Genomic DNA, 9,255 nt, shown 5'->3' with positions numbered 1-9,255 from the left:
ACTCCCTCCCTCAGCTGTGCCGGTTGCTCCCACCCTACTCCAGTTTTTTTTCTTTTTTTTTAGAGGGTATTTGTTCAGACTCTTGTGCCTGTCTGTCTCAGGGATGGCAGGGGGAGATGACTGGGGGACAGAACTCACTTCTTACCCCCCCCCCCATAATGGGGAACACCGCTGGAACTCAGGAATCTTGTGACCTGAAGTTCCCCCAACAAGGCCTGAGAAGGGGTGCTTTCCACGTCCCTTACCTTCCTTTCCACCAGGGGCTCCCACCACCCCAGGAATTCTCAAAACTTGGTGCACCCAAGACCACTTGCCTGCGAGCTTGCAGATGTGGGGGAGGGACGGGGAACAGTATGTGGAGAATCTGATTCAGTGGGTCTGGGGTGGTCCTGTCATCTGCAGGCTTCCCAAGACCTCCAGCAGGCAACAGAGCCAGGACAGCCCACTTCTCTGAGCCATGGAGCTCTGACCCGCAGCTCTGACTCGGGACTAAGGGGGCCATGCCTCCCGGTGAGGGCTTCCTCCCCTGGACAGGGAAAGGTAGGAGTCTTTCCCTGGAGATGGTGTCATCTGTGGATCTCCCCCGCAAGCCCTAGTGCTTTGGGCCTTTTTCATCCTTGGAAAGTATCACCCTGCCATTGATTCAACAGTTACAGATGCCCATTGGGCACTGGCCTGGTTAGTGCTTGAGAGCTTGCCCTTCCTAGGCCCATGTCTAGCCACACTTCTTTGTCAAGCATCAGATCCTGTGATGGTGGGAAAGAGGCCAAGTAATTTAGCCCCTCCTCCTCACCAAGGGGCTGGTGGTGGGACAGGGAGTGTTAATGTTGGGCATTCTAGGGGCAGGAATAGGGCACCCAAATTGGAGAGGCCTTTGGGAATGTGGGATTCCACCTGTCACCTCTGGAAGGGCAGCTTGTGGGGAGCTGAATGAGGATGTAGGATCAACATATGCCTGGAACACAGGGTGGATGTCCTCCTTTCAGGGGCTTTGAGACTGCTGGTTTCTGAAGTGTCACTCAAGGCTTGTGGTTGGAATGCTGGAAGACCTTCCTGAAACTGGGTCTATGCACTGGGAAGGGTCCCGGATGGTCTCTGGGCACACGAACATTCAAGTCTGACTCGGGGAAGGGGCATGTGTCTACTTGAGGCTGGGGGCTGGCTGAGAGGACCTCTCAGAGCTTCTGCTTGGCTGTAGGCAGCAGAGGCACCCGCTTTGGGCCCTGTTATTCTCGCACACACTGGCCCCCATATCCACCTTTTCTCAACTACACTCATCCGGTGATGCCCTCACACGCACATCCATGTACCCATGAATATTTGTGCACACACATGCTAAAACACCACATGTGTACCACACGGTGCACGCACACACAGGGTATGCACTGGGCACCTAAATGCACAGACCCTAACATGCTGTGCACATGGGTATACTGATGTACCAATGTACACATTAACACCTATGTACACACACATGTGCACAGATGGGCAAACTCCTAGACATTTTCACTCCCATCAGCTAATTTGTGTGTATGTGTCCCATGAGGATAGGGCTATCTTTGTTCATTGCCAAGTACCCAGAAGAACAGAGATTTGTTCAACCTCAGGACCCACATGCTCAGTGCTTGGAAGGTATACCATTATCTGGAATAAATGAATAAATGTATAAGGGTATACAGTAAATGTATGAGTGCATAGTAACCATATTAGTCAAAGCAACAATTATTGAGTACCTCTGTGTGCCTAATCCTGTGGTAAGTTCTGTCATTATAGGTACCATCTCATCTAAGCCTCATGGCAACCTGTGAGGCAAGTACTATTATAATTCCTGTTTAGGCTTATGGGACTGAGGCTCTGGGAAACCGTCACTACCTGTATTAGTTTCCTAGGGCTGCCCCAATAGAGTACCACAGACTGGGTGGCTTAAACAATAGAAATTTACTGTCTCACAGTTCTGGAGACTAGAAGTCCAAAACCAAGGTATTGGAAGCCTCCTTTCGAAGGCTGGGGGAAGGAATTGTTCCAGTCCTCTTTCCTGGACTTGTCAATGGCCATCTTCTCTGTGCGTGTCTATGTCCAAATTTCCCCTTGTAAGGACACCAGTAGTATTGGATTTGGGTCCACCCTAGTGACCTTGTTTTAATGTGTTTATCTCTGTAAAGAATATGATCTCCAAAAAAGATCATATTCTGAGATATTGGGGGTTAAGGATGTCAACATATGAGTTTGGGAGGATATACAATTCAACCCATAACACTCCCCAAGGTCACACACCTAGGAAGTAGGATAAGCAGGATTTGATCCTAGGTCTGGAATGCTGGAGTCCATAGCATCACCTTATCATATGATGGAGAGAGAGAAAAAGAGAGGAGGTGGGGGAGAGGAGAGGAGAGAGATGAATCCTAGTGGCCACTCTCCGTGACTCCTGATCTCCACCAGCAGGTGGGCATCTAGTGCCTGCTCACATGAAGGAGTTGGCCCTTTGCAGCCTAGTCTCACTGGCATGCTGATGACTTTAATGTTCCTTCGGCCATGATATGGGCACCTAAAGCCATTCCCCAGGTCCCTGGTGACCATTGCTGCCCGACAAGTCAACATTGACAGGTGGGCCTAGAGATACACACAGAGGGCCCGGGGCTGCCTGACTCTCCCTACCAGCTGCCATCTCCGATGCTGCGGCCTCATTTCAGAGGCTGCTGGCTTTGAAGTGCTCAGCCCAGTCAGGCGGGAAGCTGGAGCCAGTGTGTGTGTTGCGGGGAGGGGGTGGGGGGGAAGCGCGAGTCACGAGGCCTCTTGCATCAGCTGGGGCAGCTAGAACCAGACAGGTCCATGCTGACCGATGTTCACAGCCTAAACCTCTCCTTGTGCTCTTTTGAATTGTCTGGGTGTGTGTGTGTGTGGGGGGGGGGCGGGGGGGAGGGGGGGTTAAAAAGGAGGCCCATTCCCTGGGCAAATGAGGGAGACTAAACCCCCAGTCTGACGGGGTAGGCACAGTCTCAATCTTTGGGGAGCCCAGACTTGGGAGGCATGGCCTCTCCTTTCAGTCTGAAAAGTCCTAGCTTTTCTGAGCCTCACTTTGCCCATCCAGGAAGTGGGGACAACAAACTAGTTTGCTGGGAAGTTTCGGGAGTTACTACGGTAGAGAAGGACCAGGATTAACATGGTCCTTACCCCCTGCAGAGCTACAGCGTTTAGACTCTAAATTTTAGAGGGTGATGATGATGATGATGGTTATGGTGGTGATAATGGATAATATTTACTGAGCATTTACTGGGCCTCAGGCTGAATGCTGAGTGCACTCTTTACCCAATTACCTCAATCTTTTTATGCAGTCTAGGAGGCAGCTACCATTATCATTGCCATTTTATAAGTGAAATGAGGTTCAGTGAGGTGGACTTGCTCAAAGTCACACAGCTAGAGAGTGAGGCAGTGGGGCTTTGACCCTGCTCTGAGGGTTTCATAGTGGGCCCTGTGACTGAAGGGGTCTCAAGGTGGGAGCACAGGGGTGAGGCTGGAAATGGCCCTGGGTCTGGGGTCTCTACCCTCTAAACCAGTGGTTCTCAACCTGTGGGTCGCGACCCCTTTGGTGGTCGAACGACCCTTTCACAGGGGTCGCCTAAGACCACCCTGCATATCAGATATTTACATTACGATTCATAACAGTAGCAACATTACAGTTATGAAGTAGCAACGAAAATAACTTTATGGTTGGGTCACAACATGAGGAACTGTATTTAAAGGGCCAGAAGGTGGAGAACCACTGCTCTAAACCCTACCCTGGCCTTGATGGCAGTGGCTGAGGCGTGTCCATGGTGACGATAAAGGTGAACCCAGCACCTGCCTCCACACTTGGATTTGGTCTTCACGGCCGCCCTGTGAGGTCAGCAGGGTGGGAGTTATTCCTGTTTGACAGATGAAGATGCACTCAGTCTCCTACACAGGTTGGAAGGTGACCCAGGTCTCAAACTCCAGCCTCCTGACTCTATGTGGATATTCTTTCTGCTGGAGGCAGGTAAGTGTCTTAGGTAATTTCAGAACAAACCCCTGTGTGTCCACCTGTCACCCCCCTCCCTGCTCCTGGGCTGATGAACCAAATCCCAGTAGCAATGCCAATGTTAACAGTTGACATGCACTGAACCCTCACTTTGTGATAGATACAGTGCTTATGTGCATTTTTGCAGACTCAGAATCCTTCTCAACACAGTGCTTCAGGCAGCCCCGGCCAGTCAACGTGAGTAGGCAGAGGAATTCAGTTCAGGTAAGTCAATATGAGTGAATACCTACCATGAGGCAGGCACAGTCTCAATCTTCTGGGGACCCCAGACTTGGGGGAGGCATGGCTTCTACCTTCAGGGATTTTTCAGTCTGAAAAGTCCTAGCTTTTCTGATTGGCCTGGGCTGGGGGGATGTAGGGGAGAACAAGGGCAACATCTGGGGGCAGATGTGAGATGATTGGGATAATGTAGGGGAATGACTAGACTGTATGGACACAGGCATGTGGCCCTAGTATCTAAATATCTAACTGAGGGGCTGGGAAAAGTTTCTTAGATGAAGTAAAATTTAAGCTGAGGACTGAGAGTTCAAGATGGTTTAGGCAGGCAAAGAAAAAGGGTGCTAGGCTGGGGGAACAATTTAGAACCACGGAGGCCTAAAGGCAAGGAGAATAGCCTATCTGAGGAACTTAAGGATGCTAAATGGGGCAGAGGGTGGGGTATGAGGGGGTAGAGGGGAGGGCAGGGCAGGGCATTGATTCAAGGCACTTCGGCCCGAGAGGTCTGGTCTTGACCCTGCGGCCCGGAAGCCCATTGATCCAGCTTCCTGTCCCCACTTCCACATGGTACTTTCCTACCTCCAAGATCCTCACGTCCATCAGGCCTACCCAGTACCACGGAGCACTATGGGGAGCAAGGGTTACCGTGCCCCTTTTACAGATGAAGAGACAGATATTGCAGGGTTGGTCTGTTCTATCTGGCTGGTAAGTGGAGCACTGGGCCTGGGCCCTAGACCTCTTCAGGTTATTTGCAGGACATAATGTGGATTCTCGAATGATGGTATGGGGTTGTGTTGGGGTGCAGTCTGGTTTGGTGAGGCCCTGGGGAGATAGAGGGAGGATGAGGATTCCCCTTCTCTAAAGCTCAAAGCTGGAGAGAACTGCCACTGCCGCCCTCTCGTAGTCCATCCCGAGTGGCTGACGGGAGTGAGTCAGCCTGGATGAAGTCACCCGCTTCCGCACAGCCTGTGCCCCCTGACCTGGGAGGCGCCTGCCAGGGGCACCAGCCGAGTCAGAGGACGGGCTGGGCAGCTCGCCAGGTTGCTCCATCACAGCTGATTTAGGGGGGCTGGAGGTGTCCGGAGCCATCAGAAGCAGCTGGGCGTCTGGGGCCGCAAGGCCCATAAGTCATGCGGCTGCCCGCCCTTCCCTGCAGTGCTCCCTGAGAGGTCTGTGATGAATCGCTGGGGACTGGGCTCATCAAAATCAGTTTATGCCAAAGGGAAATTAATTTCTGTCTCTCTGCGATGAGGTGTGGGGAAGGGAAGGGCAGCTCCCGAGGCAGGCCTGTGACAGCACTGCAGGGAGGGGACAGGACGGTGCAGTGTGACCATGGTTGTCCCTGGGCTAGAGGCCCTGTCCATTCTACAGAGGAAGTGACTGAGGCTGCAAAGGAGCCTCCTAGTCTTGGGGACAAGAACCCAGATTTTGCTCTTCATTAATTCTTTCTCCCCTCCCTCTCTTTGTACCTCCCCTATATTTTCAGGTATTTATTAAGCACCTGCTATGTGCCAGGCTCTGTTCGATGGAGGGGACACAGTGGTGCACAAAACAAAGTCCTGCTTTTATGAAGCGTAATATGTCTGGTTGGGTAAGATAGACAGACAGGTAATAGATAAATAAGAAAATAGCAGACAGGGAAGAGTGCTAGGCGAGCATCAAGAGGGCGATGTGGCCGAAACCGGTTTGGCTCAGTGGATAGAGCGTCGGCCTGCGGACTAAAGGGTCCCAGGTTCGATTCCGGTCAAGGGCATGTACCTGGGTTGCGGGCACATCCCCCATGGGGGGCGTGCAGGAGGCAGCTGATCGATGTTTCTCTCTCATCGATGTTTCTAACTCTCTATCTCTCTCTCTTCCTCTCTGTAAAAAATCAATAAAATATTAAAAAAAAAAAAAAAGGAGGGCGATGTGGTCAGGGAAGACCTCTCTGAAGAGGAGACAGGTAAGCTGACACTTGTTTTGAGATGACGATCACCCTTCAGTTGTGAAGGAAAAATTCTGAAAATCTAGTCCTGTTGGGACTGGGGCTGGGGCTGGAGTAGGAGGAGAGTGCATTTCAGGGGAAAAAATCAAGCAAACTTACAAGGTGTACCAGTTAATAATGCGGATTTGTTTCAATAGATGGAGTTACACATATGTTGATATATATGCGATTTGATATGTATGCTATTTTGTTGTATTGACAACAAGCTTCAAAACTTCATATGTCAAATTTTCTGAAGGTGTTAACATCATAGATGTTTTTACACTTACTAATGTAAAAATGTCGAATTTCATGCCAAAAAAAGAGCATTTGAGGGAAGTTTTAATTCATTATTTTGAAGAAAATGAAATTATTATATACTTCGGGAAGCTTATGGTGAACATGCTCCATCTCAAGATACTCGTGAACGCTGGTTTAAACGCTTTAAAAGTGATGATTTCGATGTGAAAGACAAAGAACGTCCAGGTCAACCAAAAAAGTTTGAAGACCAACAATTACAAGCATTATTGGATGAAGATGCGTGTCAAACTCAAAACAACTTGCAGAAAGATTAAACGTTGCTCAGCAAACAACTTCCGATCGTTTACAAGCATTGGGTAATAATTTGAACCATGCTTTGATCATAAAATGGCCAAAATGGGCCAGAAGATACGGCAAAGTAATTTTGCTTCATGATGATGCACCATCACACACTTCAAAAGGGGTTAAAGACACGATAAAAGATCTTGCCTGGGAAGTATTAACCCACCGGCTGTATTCACCTGACTTTGCTCCTTCAGACTACCACTTGTTCTGATCGATGGCACCCGCACTTTCTGAGCAGCACTTCAAAACGTATGAAGAAGTGGAAAATTGGGTCTCTGAATGGTTTGCCTCAAAACAAGAAAAGTTCTATTGGGACGGTATCCACAAATTACCTGAAAGATGGGGGAAATGTGTAGCTAGTGATAGACATTACTTTGAATAAAGCACTTTAAATGTTTCTCTTGAAATTATCGTGTTTTCTTTGATTACAAAATCCACACTTAAACTGGTAAAGGCAGGGAACTCCCAGCCAAGCAATTCCTGTGACTGCATCCACCTGTGTGGCTCAGCCTGGGGCCTGACAGTGTGGACTGTGGCGCTGCATCAATGGCTCTGCTTCCTGGAATGTCTCTCTTATTAGGGAGACAGTTCAGTAATTTAATACGTTATTTTTTTTATTAGAAACAAGCATGGGTTCCCTATAGGGGAATCCACAAGACTCTTTAAAAATAAAACGAGATGTCAAAGAAACTTTGGGTGGGTCAGCTGGCCCTTTATAGCGGAGACCAAGTCTCAATGGCATTAGCAGAAAGACGGGCTGAGGGGGCAGGCAGGGAACCCTACTCTGTGCCAAGGGAGGGGCTGTCCTCAGAAGGCCTCTATCCCCAAAGACCTGCAACCTTCTTCACCCAATTTCAGAGCCGGGGGACTGATTGACAGGCGTCCACTGGCTGGGTCTGAGCATCAGTTTGAAAACATCGGACAAGAACTGGAGAAACTGTCAAATAGTTTGGAAAATTGGATGTAAGAAGGGAGAAATGAGCCAGTAAATCCCAAGAAGTCTCTATCTTTTTGGTCCATGGTGCCTGAAGATTTTAAGAGACCTTTGCCTAGAGCAGTGGTTCTCAACCTTCCTAATGTCGCGACCCTTTAATACAGTTCCTCATGTTGTGGTGACCCCCAACCATAAAATTATTTTCGTTGCTACTTCATAACTGTAATTTTGCTACTGTTATGAATCGTCATGTAAATATCTGATATGCAGGATGTATTTTCATTGTTTGCGACCCACAGGTTGAGAACCGCTGGCCTAGAGGGACATGGAGACCTGGGAGCAGAGGGACCCAGGTATCCCTGTGGAGCTGGTAGCATCTCCTTCCCTCCCCAGTTTTCATAGCCCCATGTGCTCAGGGACGGAGGCCTTGCGGTGAGTGACAAAGTAGATGGCTGTAGCCCTGGGAGGGGAGAGAACTCACTGGGCTTTTCTGAGAAGCCCCTACCTCCTTCCCTCCTGGGAGTCCAGCCATCCTTATTGTGCTTAAAGTTATTTAGTCAACAGCGTTTCTCGAGAGTCACAATGGCCAAAGGTTGTGCTAGGGGCTGGGCCCCTGGGGACCACCCAAATGTGTTCCCATGGGAACCCTCAAGGGGCTCACCATCGGGAGAGCGGAGCCAAACCAGTGGACAGCTGATTACATCTCTGGTCTGAGAGGCCAGGGAAGGCTGCCCGGAAGTGACTTGCTGGGTTCCAGTGACAGTCATGTGGCGCATAATGTCGTTCCACAAAATGATAATGGAGCCGAAAATTTTCTGTCGCCTAATGATGTCACTGTCATAACTTCATAGTGCAGCGCATTACTCACGTGTTTGTGGTGATACCGGTGTAAACAAACCTACTTTGGTATCAGTTATATAAAAGTATAGCACATGCAATTACAGTAGTAGGTTGTATCATCTAGCTTTGTGTAAGTGCACGATGATGTTTGCAAAACGACGAAATTGCCTAATGACGAAATCGCATAACAACGCATTTCTTAAGCATCACATAATTGATGACGGCTTCACCACTGAGACCTGCGTGACTTTGGAAGAGTTTCTTCACCTTGCTGTGCTTCACTTTCCTCATCATTTAAAAATATATATTTTTATTGATTTCAGAGAGGGAGAGAGATAGAGACATCAATGATGAGAGAGAATGGCTACCTCCTGCACGCCCTCTCCTGGGGATCGAGCCCCCACGCCGGGCATGTGCACTTGAACAGAATTGAACCCGGGACCCTTCAGTTCACAGGCCAATGCCCCCTCCACTGAGCCAAAACAGCTAGGGCTACTTTCCTCATCTTTAAAGTGGGATATAATAGCACTTACGTCAAAGGGTTATTTCTAGGATAATGAGTTAATGCATGTAAATATCCCTTAGAACAGTGCCTGCCACACAGTAAGTGCTCTATGGGACTTGGCAAGCAGGGACGGGAAA

This window comes from Myotis davidii, unplaced genomic scaffold (assembly GCF_000327345.1).
Source record: "Myotis davidii unplaced genomic scaffold, ASM32734v1 scaffold545, whole genome shotgun sequence".
NCBI lineage: Eukaryota > Metazoa > Chordata > Mammalia > Chiroptera > Vespertilionidae > Myotis > Myotis davidii.
Note: the sequence above shows the minus strand (reverse complement) of the source record.